The 23,042-nt window shown below is 40.6% G+C and overlaps 1 protein-coding gene and 1 pseudogene across 3 annotated transcripts in view; one reads left to right on the top strand and one right to left on the bottom strand.

Annotated features, from left to right (window-relative positions):
- DMD (dystrophin) overlaps positions 1 to 23,042 on the bottom strand; it is a 1,698,782-nt gene that overhangs the window by 398,516 nt on the left and 1,277,224 nt on the right. The gene's annotated exons all lie outside the window — the stretch shown is intronic.
- On the top strand, positions 4,245 to 7,745 carry LOC132482586 (ferritin light chain-like; annotated as a pseudogene).

The raw sequence follows: 23,042 nt of genomic DNA, 5'->3' as shown, positions 1-23,042 counted from the left end.
CTGTGTTGCAATACTTTTTCAGATATTGTTATACTGCTTCATTGCTCATAACTGGGTGAGCATTTCCTACATGAGACATCTTTCAGGAGATCACTGTCAATGGTCATCTTGAAAGGTCTTTATACGTAAGTTCTAGATTGCACATTTAATTCATAGAGACAACCACATACGAAATGTTGAGGGTACTTTCCATTTTGTATTATGTATTATGTGCAGGAATCAGCCTGTTTGAAGATAACTATCCTTCTCTGAGAAAGACCAGATGGGCCTTTTCGACACTGCAACATTTATTATTGCAGAGCCATGATGGTGGTGGTGGGGGGTGAGGGTGGAGTAGAGGGATGAAATGGGGCAGGAAACTAATACTTAACACCTCTTATAAATCCTTTACATCAACTCTACAAAGTAGGCTTTCTCGGCCCCCAACTGAGGAAACTATAATTCGGAGAGATGAAATAACTTGTCCAAATCCCACAGCTCTCATGTGGCAGAAGCAGGATTACAGTACAGATCTGTCTGAATTTATGTTCTTTTTTTTACTGCACCCCCCATTCCTCCCCTACCTCTCAGATAGAAAGCAAGTGGATTCTGACTTGGGCTACAGGTAATGCAACACAATAATTAACTCATTAAGGCATATGTGAGCTATTTGGATTGAGAAACATATTGCAATGCTCTGAGTAGAATAGCTAGGCAATGGAATTATTCTCCAGCTAGGTATTAACTTATTTATTCCTCCTCAGTCAACTCAGAACTAACACCTTTCATCATAGTGAATGGCTCTAAACAAACAGAACACATTCTTATTCTTAAAATAGGCAACTATCTTTCCATGGACCAACACACATCTGGTTATGTTTATTTATACAAATTGTATTATGTATAGAGTTAAAAGTTAGAAAAGCTCTTATTTCCTGAATCTCTTTGTCACAGAGCTATTTTTTCCTCTAGAGAAACACTGTAGTTCAAGATTGTGTATTAGAAATAAGCAATTAGTTGATGTCAAGTCTCATCTTATCCCAACAGCAATCTGTGAGAAGGCAAGAACATATGGCAAAGTGCCACAATTATTTTTGATAATACACTAGAAATCATAAGAGCCATGTAGCTAATTTCCTCTGGCTTGTTTTAATTATAGATGTTGTAAATACAGAACAACAACTTTATTCTATCTCCCACTCCCCAAAAAAACCCTCATAATATCCTGCCACAACCACAAAACAACCCTGCACTGAAGTAATTGTTTAGAAAAGGTTAATGATGTAATAAATCTAAGAAATTTCTATATTTTCTTTCACTTTAAATAGGAGGACAATTTCCAAGTAATTTACAAACACACATTGGACACAACTGTATTCATTTATGGGTACTCAGCCTAAAGCTTAGAAATATTACCTTTAAAATGAATTATAGGTATCCATAAAGTTTGAATGTTAAAGAAGGTTCTAGAATCAGGATGTTAACTCAAGTCCTGCTGACATAATTGGGTCTGATTCCCTGGTGTTCTTTGGTGAGTTAATTTCTATCTACTACCAAGTAGACCAAATTACTTCTTCTGGAGAGTGTAATGGTTCTTCTGTGCCTAGGGAGTTACTTCACCCTATTTAGCCTTCTTCTCTCATGGAATAGAGTGGATGGTGATGGGAGAGAACAATTACTCTTTCTTTAGTCTATAAGGGAAAGGAAAAAGAAAGGGTTAAGTAAGTGGACATTAATATAAAGGTAGGTAACATGGGCATATCTGCCAAAGGAAACATGACATAGATGAGAAAACTAAATTTAAAAAAGTATCTGGTAAAATATCTTGGATACTTTTTTATTCCTGGAACCTACTCTGCTGAGCCCAGAAACTCATTCATGAGTTTTTTATTATATACCTACTAATCCTTCCCAAAGCATTCAGTTCAGAACTGAACATCTTACTGAAGCAATCCCAGGGCATTCTAGGCCTTTGGCCATGAGACAATGCTTCTTTCATCTGAGAACATGTAGATTTAAAAAAGCTATCATTTCACCATAGAAGATATACAGATGGCCAAGAGGCACATGAAAAGATGTTCAACATCATTAATTATTAGAGAAATGCAAATCAAAACTACAATGAGGTATCACCTCACACCAGTCAGAATGGCCATCATCACAAAATCTACAAACAATAAATGCGGGAGAGGGTGTGGAGAAAAGGCAACCCTCTTGCACTGTTGGTGGGAATGTAAATGGATACAGCCACTATGGAGAACAGTATGGAGGTTCCTTAAAAAACTAAAAACAGAATTACCATATGATCCAGCAATCCCACTACTGGGCATATACCTAGAGAAAACCATAATTCAAAAAGACACATGCACCCCAATGTTCATTGCAGCACTATTTACAATAGCCAGGTGATGGAAGCAACCTAAATGCCCATCGACAGATGAATGGATAAAGAAGATGTGGTACATATATATACAATGGAATATTACTCAGCCATAGAAAGGAACAAAATTGGGTCACTTGTTGAGACGTGGATGGATCTAGAGACTGTCATACAGAGTGAAGTAAGTCAGAAAGAGAAAAACAAATATCATATATTAACGCATGTATGTGGAACCTAGAAAAATGGTGCAGATGAACCAGTTTGCAGTGCAGAAATTGAGACACAGATGTAGAGAACAAACATATGGTCACCAAGGGGGAAAGCGGCAGGGGGGTGGTGGTGGTGGTGTGATGAATTGGGCGATTGGGATTGACATGTATACACTGATGTGTATAAAACTGATGACTAAAAAAAATAAATAAATAAAATTGATGACTAATAAGAACCTGCTGTATAAAAAATAAATAAAATTAAATTAAAAAAACAAACAGAAAAACACAGGCTGCTGGGTCCCAACCCTGGAGTTCATGATTCTGTAGGTCTGGAGGGGCGCTCAAGAAGTTGCATTCTAACAATTTCCCAGGTGATACTGACACTGCTACTCTAGGGATCACCCTCTGAGAATTAACCACTGGTCTAGCATAATGGTCCTTAACCTCCTGGAGGTCATGAATGCCTTTGTGAAAATAATGGATCCTCTCCTGAGAAACCTGCACAAATATTCATAAACACAAAATATGACCGATAATTTCATGGGCTTCTGAGACCCACTAAGAGGGACTGGAGAGCAGCAGCCTACCTCCACCTCCTAGAAATACAATGAATTAATGAAGACAACATATCTTTCAAGTACCATTTTAATAGAAAACTCTCAGGAAAAAGAACACATCAAAAATGTCACTAAAGGGCTTCCCTGGTGGCCCAGTGGTTAAGAATCCCCCTGCAATGCAGGGGACACGGGTTTGAGCCTTAGTCCGGGAAGATCCCACATGCCGCGGAGCAACTAAGCCCATGTGCCACAACTACTGAGCCTGCGCTCTAGAGCCCGTGCTCCGCAACGAGAGAAGCCACCGCAATGAGAAGCCCGCGCACCGCAACGAAGAGTAGCCCCACTTGCCGCAGCTACAGAAAGCCCGCACGCAGCAACGAAGACCCAACGCTGCCAAAAATAAACAAATAAAATAAATAAATTTATTTTTTCAAAAGTCACTAAAATGTGATTTTTGCTTACTTATGCATCTTGGAATTAGTCATAGTGATCCCAGGCACAAAATGACTAGATTTGGGGAAGGGGGCACACCAAGAGGCAGCCCTTGAGGGCTAGAAGGAAATTCCTGTCACTCTAACCACATTCAAGTAATCTGGCCCTTTCCCATTTTGCCCTGCCATCCGCTTGGGAAATAAATATCAAATAAAAGAGGGGTTGGTGGGGAACATGATGGAAAAAGGGGGTGGGGCATTCAGCCAGGGGCCTGGGGAAAGACACGGAAGTTGGTACCTCTGGGAAAGCGTAGCTATGGCTCTAGGATCTCTGTCCAGTACCTCAGTGAACCAGTTCAAGATTGAAGAAAGAGATAATTAAGAATGTGCTTAAAAGGAAACCAAATCGGTTGTGCTACACAATGATATGAGACAATCCCTGTTGGAGAGAAGGAACATTTTGACTTCACGCTTTACCTAAGAATCTTCCTCACATGCCTTCCATAACCCAGCAGTATAGATGTTTTTACATGACCCTGAAAAGAAAGCAGAGGTGTTCTTTATTTCATGCAAGGAAAGCCCTCGTTCCTTTAAAGAACCTCAGGCCTGTTCTGCCTACATACATGAAGTCAGCAACATGAGGCCAATATTGTATTATTAATCTTGGCAACTATAAATTCAAGTGATGGCTCTGAGGCTGGGAAACAAAGGCCCGCTGAGCGGGAAAGCAGAACTCTGCCTTCAGCTTCTCGAAGAAGTGACAGCGCTACAGGCAAAGCTCTCTGTAATCATCTGGGGGAAATACACCTCTGAGTCAAAGAAGATTTTCTGCTACTGCACGGGACTGTTTTGCCTAAAGCCAGGAAAACTCTGTCTGATGATAACGTTTTAGCTGCTGATTCGTCACCTGCCTTCGATTCCTCTCAGCAAACTTTTATTGGGTCTCATCACGGGCACATTTACAGAGCAATTTCCATGATGATAAAATCTCTTCAAATGAGATTTAAAATGTAATTAAAGGGCAGATTTGATGTGGTAAAGGAGTTGTTGTGCAGTGGCCATACATCATCATGCCATAGAGTGCTCATTCAGCTAGCCTATGGCACGACCCCAATTTTGCTCTGGTAAGATTACATGTCCTTGTTTCATGCTAATGGCTTGATTAGGGAAAATTTAAAAAAAAAAAGAAAGATAAAACAGCCTCTCTACTGGAGAGACAAGTCCATGAATATGAGTTAGATTTTTGTACCCTCCTCCATTCATTCTGTATCTTAGACTTCAGAGGCTGCAAGAAACTCCTCGGATACAGAGGCAAACACTGACAAACTGACAGGTGAAAGCTGGAAGGATCTGCTTGCCTTGAGAAGTGGATCTCCGTAAATCCCAGGGCCTGTTCTCATGGTTTTAAGGGCAATCGCCTGAAAAGTGGAAACTACAGGTTATAGCTCCCTGAATGGATGAATGCTTGCTTCTGGAAAACTGCGTGGAGCCTGAGAAAGCAAGAAAATATTCCTTGAGCAGTCCATTTTTGAAACCTAAAAACTAACTGAGATTATTCTTTGCTATAAAATCAATATGATTTTAAGCTTTGGAATTTCCCAAACCCCCAAATATCTGGCCTACCCAGATCCAAAATCATAAGTATCCTCAATCATGGTATTTACCAAATGATATGAAATGATTTTTTTTTTACTGGGCTACTGGTTTATATTCTGACAGCCAATCATATAATATGACATGGAAATCATATTTTTTAAAACGCAGGGCAAAACAAAACTTTCAGAAGATCAGATTTCAGATCTAAGATCACAGTTAAATAACAGGCTGGAGGCACTCAGAAGAGGATTTGGGCCTTTTAAACACCATATGTTCATTACCTTCTCTTTTCAACATATCATGATATTCACAGGAAAAAAAATACCATATAATGCCTGAGTTACACAGAGCACTGAGAGTTTCACTCATTTTTTTCTGTGCTCCTCTCTCTGCCTAAGTGAAATATTCCTTTGGGAACAACACTTTGTCTATGGAATCAAATTTATCTTTCTGATACTGGGAGTTACAAAACAACTCATGTGTTTTAAAGTATCGCTAAATGTATCGAATTAAATTATAATTAGTAAACATAATTTGAGGGTCTTTAATTGAAAGATGATGACAAATTCTTGTCAACTAGTTATCATGCTTTTAAGTGTAATAATGTTTTCATAGACAAGAGTAAGATACTAGCAAAAACAACATGCATTTTTGAAGAGAAAATGGCGACTGTATCTTCGAAATAAAAGCAGCTTATACGTCTCTTTAGTCCAATAAAAAAAACTCACAAGTTAATCTACAAGTTTCACCTCCCTTATCGAAGATGCAAGGCCTATTTTCAATTTGCTTTAATAGCAAACAATTCATGGAAGGTTTGATTTCACTATAACAATAACCTCTTTTAGCCAAATAACCCTTGTCAACCCCTGGATAAAATTTTCTGCCAAAGAATTCCCCTACTTCCCACTCACTACCAGAGATAAAAGGCCTGAAGAGACGGCACCATTCTCTGTAGGACTGTTTGCCTGCACTCACTCAGTCAGCCAAGCTTCCACTGCCTGATTTCATTGCCATGGAAAGTCCTACAGGGTAACTTGGAGAGCAGCAACCTCTATTACTTCTCCAAACATCCCACTGCTTCCAATTACCAATTACCACTGATTTCCTGTTATAATCAGTAGCCTTGAAACTGTTTTAAATGCAGAAGAGAAAATCCTAGGCAAAATGGGGAACAAAAAAGAGCTTCCGTGTTTCTGAAGAGTGGCATTGTGCCCGCATGATTGTTTTTCATCAGTTTTGACTTCTCAGAGAGGCAGTATTTCTTTTCATTTATTTCTCTAGGCTGACATTTCCTTTCACCAAATAGTTAATGAGCATGGCGCAAATCTGGCATTGTTCCTTTTGACATCTTTACTCATGAAATAAGTAAAAGCAGTCCCCAACTTACAAAGAGTTCTGTAACCAAAAGTCATTTGCAAGTTAATGGTTCAGAGCCCCAAATTCAAATTTCCACAGAAACAACAGCTATATATGTTTGACACCACGATAGTCACAGCTATTTGACCTCAAACATGGATGATCTAAGTCGTTCTGATAGCACTACTTTGGGTTCTGTGATTTGAGAAGCATACACCTTTTGGGGTACAAAAGGGAATGAAGTATGAAAAGAAAATATCTCTCTTCGAATCCTGACTCCGCCCAATGCAAAACAGTAAGCAAAAGACATCTGAGATGGGCATGACCGAAATGGGCATGTACCTGTCATTCCACCTCCTGGTGCCTGGTCATCTCTACCCCCCATATTTCCTCAGGTCCCCAATAATCCTTCTTTCCTACCTGTTAAAAACTGCACTCCCAGAGCATAGTCCAACCACTTTCACGTTCTGGGAGATTTTTACCTTTTAAAAGGAGGAAGCTGGCAGTGCGCTCGGCGGTCCCCCAATCTGTCTCTTGCTTCAACAGTGTTTGGACGGAACAGACCCAGGAATGCCCTTTGCTCCAGCCTCCGACCACCCTCCAACCTTTTTTCCAGTTGCGACCTTCGCAATTAGCCAGTCAGCTATCCTTGGTCACCGGGACCGCCAACACCATATTTTGAGCTTAACTTCGTATGACTGATCCCCCACGAGCTCCCAGATTCATCAGAATGATTCCACCGAGGTGGAGGCCGCCGTCAACCGCCTGGTCAACATGCATCTGCGGGCCTCCCGCACCTACCTCTCTCTGGGCTCCTATTTCCACCGCCACGACGCGGCTCTGGAGGGCCTGGGCCACTTTTTCCGCGAAGCGCCCGAGGGGAACCGTGAGGGCGCCCAGCGCCTCTTGAAAATGCAAAAGCAGGGCGGCATCCGCGCCCTCCAGGACGTTCAGAAGCGTCTCAGGATGAGTGGGGTGAAACCCAGGACGCTGTGGAAGCCGTCGTGCTCGCGGAGGAGAACCTGAACCAGACCCTTGTGGACCTGCACGCCCTGGGCTCTGCCCGCGCAGGCCCCCGCCCCCGTGACTTCCGGGAGAGCTGCCTCCTAGATGAGCAGGTGAAACTCATCCAGAAGATGCGCGCCCACCTGTGACCAACCTCCGCAGGCCGGCTGGTCCCCAGGCGGGGCTGGGCGAGTCCCTCGTGGAAAGGCTCGCCCTCCAGCACGAGTAGGAGCGTCCAGAGCCCAGCGGCCTTTGAGGAGCGCCTCTGGCGTCAGGGCTTCTGCCTGAAGCCCCGCTCTGCAGCCACTAGGCAGCTTTTAACCACCCTGGAGCTCTCTCCCAAGCCTTGGACCAAATGGAAACAATAAAGCTTTTTGCAGCCAAAAAAAAAAAAAAAAAAAAAAGAGGAAGCTGAGTTAAACCAAATGAATCTCAAACTGGTAGAATTTCAGAGAGTATAAGAATACAAAGTGAAATATTCAGATGGTAGCAAAAGTGTCTGGGGGCAGAAAGGCTTCAGCCATTCTTGCTAGGAAATCCATAGTACATTGGTTAATACTACGGATTGGCTCACTCAAACCTCTACACTACCCTCCATCCAGTTGAGCAGGTTGGAAATTAAAAACTGCATTTGCCAGACTTCCACGCAGCTAGGGTTCTGGATATGAATTAGGGTTTAATAAGTTAGGGTTGTCAGATAAAATACAGGGTGCCCAGTTAAATGCGAATTTCAGCTAAACGACGGATTTTTTCTTAGTGTAAGTATGTTGAATGCATTGTTTTTGTTTGCTAAATCTGGCAACCTCACATCAATAGATGTATCTGTGAGTGATTTAGAAGGTGGAAGTAGGGTCTGGGCCATCTCTCTGCCCCTTTTGGCTGTTTCTGTCAGCTAGTTTAGTCATAGAAGCATGAGATTTCCCATATCATATTTCCAAAGTATATTCTCCAGCTTCCTGGTTGAAGAAAAGCAGTTGCTAACAGGAGCTACAGAAGTGGTAGCTTCTAGATCTCAACTTCCTGAATCTTAGTTCACAGTTACAGAGTATGTTCTTGAATTCATTGCTTCAGTGGTACTTCAGAGATGGTAGTTCCCTAGGGGATCAGTTAGTTCTATCTGACTTCAGAATTCTGTGCTGGAAGCCAGGGCTAAAATCTGCTCCTTCAGCCTTTCCAAAGATTTAGTATGTATCTAATCCTCTGTACTAAACCATTCTCTGATTATCATACCTAGAGTAGCTTTTTTTTTCCTGAACTGAACTCTGACCCTCAGAGCCAGCTTCTCTATTTGTTTCTAGTACTGGCAGTATCTTCCTTTAGTCAAAGGAAGTTTGTAGCCTTAAAAATCTACAAACAATAAAACTCTATGGTTTTCTCAACATGGCTCTCTGTCACAGCCATGTGATCGCCCATAAAAGGGCGGTAGGAAGTGAGGCAGGCAGAGGGATTTGTATCTCTGGATTAATGTCTTATTTGTCAAGAAAACACAAGATACTTTAGGTTGTGGCAACACATTAAAATAGCCACACATTATGTCATCATTCCTTACAATCATCTCACCATTATTTTCCTTATCTCTTTTGTTCCTCATATCTACATGTCAAATTTACACTGACAACATATTTGATGCCTAGGGAAAAGATATGGGTCAACAGTTTCATAACATGATATTCTACTAATTAAACATGATACACTGACATTAAACCTCCAAAAAAAAGAATATCACAAACTTGTTTCATAGTTAAGTCATGGGGAGGAGTGAAGAGATACTAAGGAAAGATGGTGGGCTTGCAGGCCTGGCTCGCACATGTGAGGTGAGCTCTAGAGAAGCGAGCTCACCTCTGTGCTGTCAGCACCTGGCACAGTGCTTAGCACATACTAGGCACTCAATAAATTGAGCTGAATTTTTTAATCATCTAGCTGCGTTCACCTACTCTGCATATGTCTCATGCATAATTTCATTTCTTAAAAGTACCAAGTTCCAACATCAGGAGACACAGACATGGCAAGCACTGACCAACTCTGGAGGTCAACGTTTTCTACTTGTGGGTCCATGTAAAAGGGTGACTCTATAGTTTATTGTCCAAACGAGAATACTTTTGAGAGTATATGGGGGTGCTATTAATAATGACACGGGAATAACAGGCATAAACTGGGACTGTCCTGGGAAAAGCAGGATGGGTAAATGTACAGCCATCAGTAAAGCGGGAAAAATGTCCTAAGTCCTTATGCTTTTTCACTATCAGCTGAGGCAGCCTTTCTTCCTACTCATTCTCTCCAAGCAACAAAAGGTCTGGGACAGGATGTTTCCTTCCTGCCTGGGGTTCACTGAGGGTGGTGAATTGATCCCTGTGGCTGTTTCTCGCACTTAGGGAATGACAGGCAGAGAAAGGCAAGAGGTCCGGGCCACTGTGTGTGCACTCAGGTGCCTCCTCACCATGCGGACTGAATACCTTCAGCTCTGTTTTCTGTGGGAAGGGAAATAAAAAGAGGGCCAATAACAAAATGCCCTTCAAAGAAAACATTTTGTGAGCCTGTGTGTAGCAGAGATAAGAACTAGGACACTGTCAAGAGAAAGATCCCAGAATAGCTTCTTGAAAGAAAGATCTTTTATTTTTTTTTTAAAAGGAATATAAGTGAATGTTGCTACAACATCTATTGTGTATCATCTGCCACTTAGCAAACGAACATCAGAGTTTCTGCATTTGTCAGCAATGCAAACTGGAAAGAATTCACTTTCTTGAAATTTACTTTGAATTCTCCTTTATGGAGAAATAATTCATTCTGTACATATTTCATACTTGACATTTAATAAATACCAAGTTTACGTCTACAAAAATGGCTTTGAGGGGCTCCCATGTCAATCAAAAGTTTCTCCCAAGACATTTCTATGCATATCTAAGGAGAAGATGGAGGTTAAAAAAAAAAAGAAAAAACAAAAATAAAAACCAAGAACATGAACGACAAAATTCAGGATTTTGATTCATAAGTCACGGATCAAGAATTGGTTTACCATAGGTGCATGGGGAGGCAAAGATATACAGTGGAGAAAAGACAGTCTCTTCAATAAGTGGTGCTGGGAAAACTGGACAGCTACATGGAAAAGAATGAAGTGAGAACACTCCCTAACACTATACACAAAAATAAACTCAAAATGGATTAAAGACCTAAATGTAAGACCAGACACTATAAAATTAGAGGAAAACATAGGAAGAACACTCTTTGACATAAATTACAGCAACATCTTTTTTGATCCACCTCCTAGAGTAATGGAAATAAAAACAAAAATAAACAAATGGGACCTAAGGAAACTTAAAAGCTTTTGCCCAGTAAAGGAAACCATAAACAAGACGAAAAGACAACCCTCAGAATGGGAGAAATTATTTGCAAATGAATCAATGGACAAAGGATTAATCTCCAAAATATATAAACAGCTCATGCAGCTCAATATTAAAGAAACAAACAACCCAATCCAAAAATGGGTAGAAGACCTAAATAGACATTTCTCCAAAGAAGACATACAGATGGCCAAGAAGCACATGAAAAGTTACTCAACATCACTAATTATTAGAGAAATGCAAATCAAAACTACAATGAGGTATCACCTCACACCAGTTAGAATGGGCATCATCAGAAAATCTACAAACAACGAATGCTGGAGAGGGTGTGGAGAAAAGGGAACCCTCTTGCACTGTTGGTGGGAATGTAAATTGATACAGCCACTATGGAGAACAGTATGGACATTCCTTAAAAATCTAAAAATAGAATTACCATATGACCCGGCAATCCCACTACTGGGCTATACCCAGAGAAAACCATAATTCAAAAAGACACATGCACCCCAATGTTCATTGCAGCACTACTTACAATAGCCAGGTCATAGAAGCAACCTAAATGCCCATCGACAGACGAATGGATAAAGAAGTTGTGGTACATATATACAATGGAATATTTCTCAGCCATAAAAAGGAATGAAACTGAATCATTTGTTGAGACGTGGATGGATCTAGAGACTGTCATACAGAGTGAAGTAAGTCAGAAAGAGAAAAACAAATATCATATATTAATGCATGTATGTGGAACCTAGAAAAATGGTACAGATGAACTGGTTTGCAGGGCAGAAGTTGAGACAGATGTAGAGAATGTATGGACACCAAGGGGGGAAAACCATGGTGGGGTGGGGATGGTGGTGTGCTGAACTGGGCGATTGGGATTGACATGTATACACTGATGTGTATAAAATTGATGACTAATAAGAACCTGCAATATAAACAAACAAACAAACAAAAACAACTAATACTCAACTTTCTTTGGGTTATTTGTATGGAAATATGTTAATATAAATGTTTCAGACATTACATGAAATTTCTAAAAATCTTGTATGTTCTGGTATAATGTTATAAATCATAATTCTAGTTATTACTTTAAAATGTATATCTCAGAAATAACTAAAAAAAATTGGTTTAAATTCAAAGCCCCTAATCATAGAACTTCAAAGAGATATGGCAAATTATGCACATCAGCCTTTTCCTTTTGAAGAAAAGCAGAGAGAAGACAGTGCAATGGAAACCTCCTGCTAGTCTGGTTGCTCCTGAGGGCAGGAACCATATCTGCCTTGCTCACTGCTGTATCTCCAGCTTCCAGGATGGGAGTTGGCATGCAGTGGTTTTTGTTTTCAAGAAGGAGTTATCAAATAAACCACTGGATAAATTAATGAATGGATCAGTTATGTAAGAAGTCAAGCAACTGCAGAACATCAAAGAAGGTTTATCATGAGAGTCAAAGAGTTGGTCACCTTGGTATATCACAGATGGTAGGGAACCTTGGTATGTAACTAAATAATGGAGTACCAGTTTCTCTTGCTAGCAGTCCAGTTTACTGTATGATTGTCTTAAGCATTTTTTCCCTCCAGTTTTCCAAGTCACAGCAGTTCTCCTCACTTCCCCTGGTATGATGGTAGGATTATCATTTGCCATTCTCCATCCATCCATTCATTCATTCATTCTACAAACACACACTGAACACTCGCCAGGTGCCCAGCCCCAAGATGAACTTGACAGACACGGTCCCAGCCCGGGCTAAGGTTTTTCTCTTTTAAAGGATTAATATCATGGTTTAGATCAGGTACTCTGAATACAAAGTGCCGTGAAAGCTGGACAACTCTTAACGCAGCAGAGATTCTAGGACATGACGAATAAACCTGAGAGAATCTTTTTTAATTTAACACTTAGAAAATCAGCTAAAGGGTAAAACTGTCTGCACAGAAAACGACACCATTTAAGAGGAGATTGAGTAATTACTGGGTTCTTTTTTTTTTTTTTTTAATTTTATTTATTTATTTATTTTTGGCTGTGTTCGGTCTTCGTTTCTGTGCGAGGGCTTTCTCTAGTTGCAGCGAGTGGAGGCCACTCTTCATCGCGGTGCACGGGCCTCTGTCACGGCCTCTCTTGTTGTGGAGCACAGGCTCCAGATGCGCAAGCTCAGTAGTTGTGGCTCATGGGCCCTGTTGCTCTGCGGCATGTGGGATCTTCCCAGACCAGGGCTCGAACCCGTGCCCCCTGCATTGGCAGGCAGATTCTCAACTACTGCGCCACCAGGGAAGCCCTACTGGGTTCTTTTGATTAGGTAGAAAACCTATCCTGGGAGTTAAAATCTCAAGGTAGACTTTTCTTGGCCTATTTACCTGTTTGGACTAGCCACATGGTCCTTAATTAATGACATAATTTAAAACTACTCTTCTCTACCAGAACCCCTCATCTTATATGCAAGGTAGCTTTGGGGCCTAGGATTTATAATAACAAACAAGCCAACAAACCAGAAATCAAAATTTATTTTGCAGTATCTTTTATCAGATTTCATGGACATTGGTGTATATTTAATTTTTAAAAAATTAGGGAAGGTTTAAATTGGGGAGGTGAGAAAAAAAGAAAAGATGGAAATAAGTGCAAGGAAGATTCTGAAACAGTTTTCATAAACTTAGAAGCAATGAAATGGACTTAAAGCTGCAAACAAAAAGAATTTCATTACTCACTGATTCTGTAGCCAACACTTTCTCTAATATCCCAGAGCAGCTATTTCAAATTGCCACTCTCCTTGAATCTCAGACTCTATCCCCATCACTCTGCATTTAACTACTGTTTCCACTTCAATGAGAAACATAAATTCAATAGAAGGACCCTATCTTAAGCTTTCGCCTAACAAAAGTACCAGCAACTACACCTATTCTTCCCTCCTCCCCTGCAGCTACAATAGAAGATGTGCCTTCATTCCTACCTGAGGTTACTGGTTATCCCTCATTTCTTCTGCATCCTCAACCTCTCCCTCTCTACTGTCTCCTTCCCACTGGCACTTACAGATGCTCAAGCCCCTCCTGTCTTAAGACCATGCTCTTCTTCTTGCCCCTATATCCATCTTCTGTTACTATGGTCTTTCTCTTTTCCCATCACAGCTACAAGTCTTGAAAGACTTGCTTTACCTTCGCTCCTTGATTTTCTCAGTTCCCAGTCATGTCTCAACCCACTGTAATCTTGGTTCTCTATTTACCACTGAGTAATTACTGGGTTCTTCAAAACCAACAGTGAAATTACTCACATCAAGGTTATCAGTACCCACCGTGTTGCTAAATTAATGGAATATTTTTTGGTCTTATCTTTTATGTCTCTTTCATAGTACTTGACAAACCTGAATGCTACTTTTTTTTTTTTGAAAGCCTCTCTTCCCTTGCCTTCTGTGACATCACACGCACCTGGTTTGTCTCCTACCTACTGAACTGCTAATTTCCCTGTCTCCGTTGCAAGTTCATTTTTCTCTGCTTATCGCTGAAATGCTGGTGTTTTTCTGGGTTTACTCCTGGGCCTTCTCTTCTTCTATATCTACAAACTTTTCCCTAAACCATTTCAAACGTTTGCAAGGTTTTAACCCCTACGTACTGACAAAATCCAATTCAATAGCTCTAGCTCAGAATTTCTTCCATAGGTATAGCTCACACACCCAGCTACCTGGCCATATCCACTTGTATGTTCCATGGGCAATTCAAACTCAACACTTGCAAGGCTGAACTCAATACCACCCCTCCTGTTTCAGCACCCTCCATCTCCTTCAAACAGACTCCATTTCTTTTGCCAAGGGTTTGGAAGAAAGGTATCACCATCTGCCTGATTGTTCGAATTAGATGTCTGACATAACTCTTCCCTTCAACTCACCTACCATAATCTAACAATCGTAATAGCATCGACTCTACCCTTTAGATAGCTATCACATCTGGGTCCTTCCTGCTGCTCTCCATCTCCACCACCACAACTTCGTCTAGAGCATCATCATCACTCACCTGGATAACTTCATTAGTGTCCTGTCTCCAATTTACTAAGCTTCTTTTGGTTCCTTGGATTGCCATGAAATTTCTCAATTCCAGGCCTTTATACATACTATTCCCTCTGCCGGGAATTCTCCTCCAAATCCCCAGCTGGACCTGGCTAACTCCTGTTTCTCCTCAGGTCTCAGCCAAGGTGAGGCTTCCTTGGAGAAGCCCTCCTCGTCCCACCAAACCAGGATGGGGTTATGTTAATGTGTACTCAGCACTAGCACAGCACTACTTTTACCATATAGTAGATGCGTGTTTAATTTCCTTCCTCCTCCATTATACTACGGATCAAAGAACACAGAGATCAAACCTGTCTTCTTTATTTACGATGCACCTCTAGTGTAGCGTAGTGTCTGGAACATCAAAAATCTTCATGAAATAAATGTATAAACAAATGTATGCCTGCATCAAAAGACTATTCCACCATGCTCCCTTCTAATCGTTGGCAGTTAAATTTTTTTGTTGTTATTGTTTTATATGGAAAGGTTAATGTCTTATGAGTTCTTAGTACATATGTTTCTGTTTAATTTTTTAAATTATAAAATCCTAATTAATGAACAGCATGTGATATCAAAAATTTCCCCTATGGTGATATTTTTCATATATCATAAATCTTCCAGAAATAATATATGAACTTAAACAACTCAGAAGCCAAAAAACGGAGGTACAGCTATTTAGAAATAAATTTATGGAAACACAAGGCCATGAACACCTGTGCGGTCTGTGCACTGAACAAACCAAAGATGCACCATCCACACAGTGAACTGTATGCTTTACAACCTAAACAACGCTTCATGGTGACATGGAGTAGAAGCAAAAGAGAAGGCTTGTTCATTTTCTTTATTTTTTTTTCAAACTGCCTTTTGATGGTGAAGAATGGTTATTACTGTACTCTTGATTTTAAATCTATTTAATAGAGCTGTTAGAATTTTAAAGATAGAGAGTGTCTTAAAGGTCATGTGGAGGTTTCATCTATGTGCTAACTACGTTAGTGGTTGACAGCTGCACGAAGCATTGTCTTGAGGAATATTCTGATACAGCACTGACTGCTTAGTGTCGTCTCTCAGAGCAAATGAGGGAGAAGTGAAAGGCATCAACTTATTTGCCTTCCCTGATCTAGTTAATCCTTTTATTTTCCAGATAAGAGAGTTAAGGTCCAGAAAAGTAAGGCAACTTGCTCAAAGTTAACCTCAGTGCCAGAGCGGAACCCAGTGTTTTCTTTTTTTTACTTCTAGCCCATGTCCCTCTTTGACACCTGGTCTCTAGATTCCTTACTGAGATAAATTATAAATCTGAGCCCTGTGATTTACTACCTTTCAAATTTTAACTTATTTTCAAGGTTAACTTCCCGCCTTGGTTTGCAAGCGTAAATAAATCTAGGTTTGCCATCTGAGAACACAGCATGATCAGAGGAAATAGTCTTCAACGTCGTAAAACTATCACATAAAATATAGTGACAAGTGCACCCCCTAAAAGGCCAATGTTATAAGTAGTAAGGGCCACTGTCAGTCAGGTTAAGCACTGCAGGAGGAGGAGGAATTCTGAGTAGGATAACAGAGAAATCATCTGTAATATCATTATGAGCCGTATTTGGCTTGAATCTACACAAATGGTGGAAGAATACTTGCAAAGACTTTGGTCCCGGTGCGAAGAGGTAAAGAATGGGATTAAATGTCTATTAATGTCCTAGACATGGTGCTAGGCGCTGGAGATACAATGCTACAGAGAACAGATGTGATCCCTATCTTTGTGGTCGTTACATTTAAGTGGAGAAGTCAGGCACTGAACAGTGATGTGAGCATTACAGCGTAGGAAGTACATTGTAATGCTCACATCATTTATTGGTGGTGGGGGGGAGGGTAATGCGATAATCCTGAATTTTGGGCAATTGCTACTCAGAGGAAGACTATAGAGATTAGTTTGTAGTTTCTGTAGCCATTCTGTATCCAAATTGGATATCCAAAATAGACACTAGATTGCTATGGAAAATTTACAAATTTAATATTCACAAACTGGCATTCTAAAATAAGTGAATACAAATAAGACACATTCAAATTGAGTAATAACGACTTACATCCCAACATACACTGGTTATAGAAAAAAGATACGGACCCTTAAGTCAATATGTCCCCTGATGTCTAAAAGATGCTTATCACTGCGTACCAGACGCTTTTCCACTTGCTTTGCAAATCAGGTTAAACATACCTGGTAATCAGGATTCATTATTTTTATTCACTCGGAAAACCAGAAGTACCTTTTCTCACTGAGATTTTGAAGGAAAAGTAAAACACCATTTATTTGGAGATTTTATGGGTGTCAGTGTGTGCTTTTATAAACAGGAAATGATTTACGACTTACCAAAAGGTATGCCTCTGAGTCTCTTACCTAATCTCTAAGCCCAGCTGACTTTCCCCATTTCTCTAACACTGAGCACAGGGAAAGGGGACGCTCTTGATTAGCCAAGAGACACTGCTGCTCATACACCAACCTATGTTTGACTGAGGATTCGGGCACTGTGAAATAACCCAAATGCAGCACTTCCAGATGAAAACTGCTCTGAGGATTTTCCACTCTGAAAAGTAGAAGGAAACCAAGTAGTTCTTATAATTCCATACAACTTAAGAAACTCTCCTTGGGCAATATTACATGACCTACAAAATATCATTTGTACAATGTTTACATATTAAGAAACAAGAGAAAGGAGCTGTTGTTGTAAATTAGAACACGACTAAAATGCTGATCCTGGAAAACTGAAAAATGATTTTAATTTCTAAAACTGTTTCTGCCCAGAAAGAAATAAGTGAAGTATCGTTTAGTGATACAAAACTTGGCTCTCTGGAGGCTAGGGTATGGAACGGGTGAGGATCTATCCATTTTGATACAACCACTGACAATTTTCTACATTGTCATTCATCAGTGTAGTCAATAAGCATCGATTTAGAACCCACCATGTTCCAGAGTTGTGCTGCTCTGCCCAATACAGTAGCCACTGGCTGGACGTAGCTGGTGAGACTGAGACTGAATGTTTAAATTTTAGTTTAAATATAAATTTTAAAACTGATACTTTGTTCAGTTATTGAAAAATTTCACTATGTTTATAACAACATGGGTACACGAATCGGCTTTTTCAACGGTAAATTTTATGAAATCTAAATACAGATCAAATATTTCCAATGAAAATACAGTGTCTGAATTGAGATGAGATGTAGTTGTAAAATACATACCAGATTTCACAGACTTGGAATGGAAGACAGTGCAAAAGATTTCATTAATATTTTTTCACTGATTGCATATAGTAATACACTGGGTTAAATAAAATATATTATTACAATACATTCACTTGTTTCTTTTTTCTTTTAAAGAGTGTGGCTACTAGATAATTTAAGGTAACATATGTGGTTTGCATTATATTTCTACTGGACAGAAATGTTTAGATACATTGGGAATACAAATCTGAACATCACCTGAGGATTGTCTTGAAGGGTGGTAAAACCATTGCTAAAGCAGGAAGATACAGAGAAATGCCCAGGACACTAGGAGACATAGATGAGTAGCGATTAAATCAGAGTGAGGTCAAAGACGGCTTCCTGAAAGAAGAGATGCAAGCTTCAGTTGATTCTTGAAGTTTCAGTAGGAGTTGGATGAGGACAGAAGGGCATTCAAGGAAGAGGGAATGGCAGGTACAGTAATCTTGAGAGAAGCAGTATAATACAGTGATTAAGAACCCAGAACTGCCACTCTTTGGGTCATACTCAAGCTGTACCGCTAACTAACCATAGGACCTCAGGCAAGTTATTTAACTTCTCTATGTCTGCCTCTTTCTCTATGAAATGGGGAGAAGACTATCGCTTACCTCATAAGGTTATTGTGAGAAATGGATGAGTTAATAAAACACTGGTCAGAACTATGTCCAATGCCACATCAGTGTCTGCTGTTATCACCATAAATAAGAAAAAGAAGTAATACCCTTATGATTGGAGTATGGGGTTTGTATGAGAGGGTCATCTGAGATGGGGCTACCAAGCAGATGGGGCATAACACATTCACCTAAGCAGTCTGACCTTTTATCCTTTTTTTTTTTTTTTTTTTGCGGTATGCGGGCCTCTCACTGTTGTGGCCTCTCCCGTTGCGGAGCACAGGCTCCGGATGCGCAGGCCCAGCGGCCATGGCTCACGGGCCCAGCCGCTCCGCGGCATATGGGATCCTCCCAGACCGGGGCACGAACCCGTATCCCCTGCATCGGCAGGCGGACTCTCAACCACTGCGCCACCAGGGAGGCCCTAGATGTGGCTTACTCTTGGGATGGAAAAGCACTAAATCTTCCCAGGGCTCTAAGGACTCCTGCTCTGTATAATGGAAAAAGGGATATATCTTCAAGGGATTTTGCAAAATATGGTAGTTCCACGGAATCAAATCCAAGACCAAAGTCAAAGGCCATGGTCAGACCCCGCATCAGGCCAAGAGTCTTGAGTCCACAGCTCCATTCCCTTTCATGCCCACAGCAATTCTAACCAGCCAGGCAGGTCAGCAGAAGCTCACTCAGGACCAGTATGGAAGGGGTGTGAGATGAATGTTGCCACTGACATTCTGGTAACTGGTGTGAGCTCTCGATTTCACCGTGATTATTGGAATTCCTTCTGCCTTCTGTGACTTCCTTCCGATACTTGTTTCAGGTTAAGAACCATATTTCTTTCTACTAGATTTCTCAAATCATTTTCCTTACGGTGTTTCTTCACAGGAGTGATACATTTTCCTCATCACGATTTTTGAAAACATGTGATGAAAAAAATCCTGCGTGCTATCTGCAGTCATTACTCTTCTCCTTGCCTTAGAAAAAGTATTCTAGGGGAAACAAATGACGAGTACTGTAGAAGTTGTGAGAATGGGCACTGATGGTTTCTGACAGGGCTTTGTTAGCCTCTGGCTGCTCTGGACTTTAACAGCCACATACGCTAAAGACCTGCAGGCTGAAAGATCAGCCCTTCCTACCTCTAAACCAATGAACTTCTAAAACCCACCCCACAGTGTATCTGGGTGCCCACTAGCAGACAGGGTCTGAGATTAACTTGAGCACTCGCTAGATGTCAGATACTGGCCTAAATGAGTCCAATGTATTAATTCACTTCATTCTCATAACAACCCTATGAAGTTAGTACAATAATTTCATTGTACATGTAAGGAAACCAAGGTATAGAGCAAGACAGTGGCGGTCAAGATACAGCAAGGTATCATTCTTTGCCTGTCCTGGATTCTTTACAGCTGCTGTTCCTGAAGTAATGATTGTGTCTAATCTTGGGTGAATAAAAATCAGCCAGTCAAATATGAGAAGCTCTAGGCCCATGAGACAATGATCTCTTGTATTAGATTATCTCCCTAAGTCTTGTAACAACAAAAACAGCAGCGAGAGCAGCACTGTCGGTAAACATTTACTGAGCACCTACTAGCGCTGTGCCATACACCTTATCAGGTGCTTTCCCTGTGTTACATCAATTCAATCCCTGTATCCAGTGGGGCTGAGCTGAACTTCCTTGGGCTGCAGCCTCTCCCTTTAGCAACCACTTAGGTCCTCAGTCATTTAGGCTGGACTGCTCTGGTGGTGGTTTATACCTCAGGGACCCCTCCTTGAGGTGAAGTTAGAACTTGGCTTTGAACCCTGGGTACCTGACCATATTTTGCCAATTTTTCTCTCCTTAAGGAAGTGGACACTAGTTGTTACCTAGGAATTGCTTCTCTCTGGATAAACCCTACCTTGCCCTCCCTTCGCAAACCAAGGTGCTGACACACTCTTCCCCTCCTACCAGATCCCATCTTTTAGTTATTCATATCTTAGTTACTAGACCTAAGTTTACAACTTCCTTTTGGCTACTGTCATTGGGATAGCTGGTCCCTTTACTTGGGGACTTGCCACGCCAACAGCCAGGACAGTCCCTCTAGCCTCCTCTCAGTTAGCTGGTGCAGCCATCACGTCTCTTGTCAGAGCCAATGTGGGTCAGATCTCACCCACTGACAGAAGAGTTCCCTGACAACAGCATAGACTAGGAAGTGCCTGCAGGCAGGGACCTGGTCTTATCTTCGTATCTCTAACAGTCCTCCAGTGCCTCACACGTAGAACATTCCTAATACACATTTGCTGAATGAATGAATGGATGCTGAAAGGTATCAATCTTCATTTTTCCACCCCACTGTTAAAAATCAGGGAAGTAAGTCGAATTACTATTTAGAAAAAAACATACCAGTTCTAGTTGATAATCTGACAGAAAAATTTACACTGCAGGTTATATTTTTACAGTAAAAATTTCCATCACATAACTGGAATTGATTTTTTCCAAGACAGTAGAAATGTATTGGTGTAGTTATGAGGTGAAGGGGTTTTAAAGAACATAACAAAAAGAAGAACATTACAATCTGGTTAACATACCCTAACCCTGGGAAAATAGCTTTCAATTCATACAAAGACTGAAATCTACAATTTGATATATACACTGTCTTATTAAAAAGGAAGGCTGATTATAATGAAATGCTACCACCATGCAAAAATTAGCTTGGTGTATAAATTAGACAGACCATCAGTGTGGCAATAGTTGGAGCAAACTCTTTTGAATGGGATTCCACAGGGTAGTTTTTTAGTTCCAAAATGGTCAAATCACACAATGGTTAGAGATATAACTAAGAATTATGTTCTAAAAAAATTCTGTAACAGAAGGTAATTAGTATCTATTTGGGGAATGCTGGAGTTTTACTGAATCAGACGTGACTCTGCAGAGAAATACTTCATGTTGCCCTCTACTTTCGGCAGTCTGTTTAGCTAAAAACACATCAGATGAGGGGCTTCCTGGTGCATGAGATGAAGTTATACATTTGTGAGCAGAAAGAAGGCATTCGTTGCCTGCTCTTGTAGCACACTTGGGATGCTGTGGAAGGACCAGAGAATTTCTGGAACTGTATACTAAATCGAAACTCTTCAGTTCTATACATTTTTAAAGTAATGAGTCACTTTCAGACTTGGGCTTTTTCATTTCCTTCTAATTTGTTAAGTTATAAAATCTTCTTTTTTAATGAAACCATACTCAGAAGTGTAATACATGAAAAAGATAAAAATGTTCAAGTGGGGGGTTGGGAGCCTTGAAAAGAGCTCATATGACCCCCTCGTCCCATCTGCCCCTTTGGCCTCCGAGGCACCCTGTAGTACTTGTAGAATGCCTGGAAGCATGGTTTGAAAGCCACCCGATGTGGGGTAACTCTCTTACTTTTCAGTTGTTGTAACTGAGATTTAAGAATTTAAGGGACTTACGCAAAATCATGCAGACAAGTGAATCGGCAGAGAGAGAGAAAAACCAGAGGTGTTTTCACAGCACCTGATCTTGGTGCCTTTGATCTCACTTTCTCACTGTCCTGTGTCCAGGAACAGGGCTCCTCAGTGGTCCATGGATGGGCAGCCTGAGTATCACCCGGGAGCTTGTTAGAAGTGGAGTCTCAGGCCTTGCTGCAGACCTGCTAAATCAGAATCTCTGGGGGTGGGACCCAGGAATCTGCAACTTGACAAGCTCTCCAGGTGACTCTATTATCACCCTGATACCTGAACGCCCTTTCTGCTTTGCCTTTCCTTCTGGCCCTCACTCTCCAACTCCCAAGCTCCAAAAGTAGTGGATGCTTAAATTACTGGGAGTGAAAATGTTGTCATGAAGAAAAGAAAAGAAAAGAAGTCGGGGAGGAAAAGAGGGAAAAATTACTCCAGAGCTATTAATCCCTCACCTCAGGCCCATTTAAGTCACTTTGGAATTTAAGTATTTTTGTTTAATGGTAGCATTATGAAAAGGACTAATACATTCTACTATTCTTCTTTCTTGTTCAACTTTTTTATGGGTAAACTAGAAAATCATTTTTTTAAATGAAATATCTTCATGTTTATGACATAACATTTATTATATAATTTAACGTTTAAATAGGAGGGCTAGGGCATGCAGCCATTTGGCATGTAGAAGACAACATGCACACACATGAATACACAAGTAGTGAACTTTAACAAAAAAAGTATGTCGATTACTTTACAAAAGGTATGCTAATTAGATTTTCACAAATAAAATGATATATGAACTCACCAAAGAAAGACACTATTTCAAAGTAATCTCTGGTAACTTCTTTTGCACCATGAAGGTCCGTGAAAAC

Source organism: Mesoplodon densirostris, chromosome X, assembly GCF_025265405.1.
Source record: "Mesoplodon densirostris isolate mMesDen1 chromosome X, mMesDen1 primary haplotype, whole genome shotgun sequence".
NCBI classification, from domain to species: Eukaryota; Metazoa; Chordata; class Mammalia; order Artiodactyla; family Ziphiidae; genus Mesoplodon; species Mesoplodon densirostris.
Note: the sequence above shows the minus strand (reverse complement) of the source record. Positions and strands in the feature narration are given on the sequence as shown.